Source organism: Sinocyclocheilus grahami, unplaced genomic scaffold (assembly GCF_001515645.1).
Source record: "Sinocyclocheilus grahami isolate Dianchi unplaced genomic scaffold, SAMN03320097.WGS_v1.1 scaffold2037.1, whole genome shotgun sequence".
Lineage (NCBI taxonomy): Eukaryota > Metazoa > Chordata > Actinopteri > Cypriniformes > Cyprinidae > Sinocyclocheilus > Sinocyclocheilus grahami.
The window spans coordinates 7,602-8,023 of record NW_015507216.1 but is presented as its reverse complement, the minus strand read 5'-3'; positions in this window follow the sequence as shown (position 1 = coordinate 8,023).

The window sequence follows — 422 nt, the reverse complement described above, 5'->3', positions numbered from 1 at the left end:
CTTGCGGTGAAGTTTTGAAGACGTTTATTATTCGTACAAATAAATTCCCTTTATTTGCTTTAATTCCCTCTGTTACATGCATTGTTTGTGTGTTAATATTACCTTGAAGGTGAGTTATTTTAATCCCATTAGTCATCTTTGAGATAACTGTGTCTTCATCTCTTGTAGAGATATATAAGGATTCAGAGAGGTACAGCTCCAGCCAATCACAGCGCACCGGATAGCTGGCCAATCACAGCGCACCGGATAGCTGGCCAATCACAGCGCACCGGATAGCTGGCCAATCACAGCGCACCTCGCTTTTTAGACCGATGAGCTTTGTAGCGTTTCAGAAAGAGGAGAAACAATAATGTACAGTATGTGGAAAATAATGTGTTTTTTACTTTAAACCGCATAAACACATTTCATTACACCAAATACAC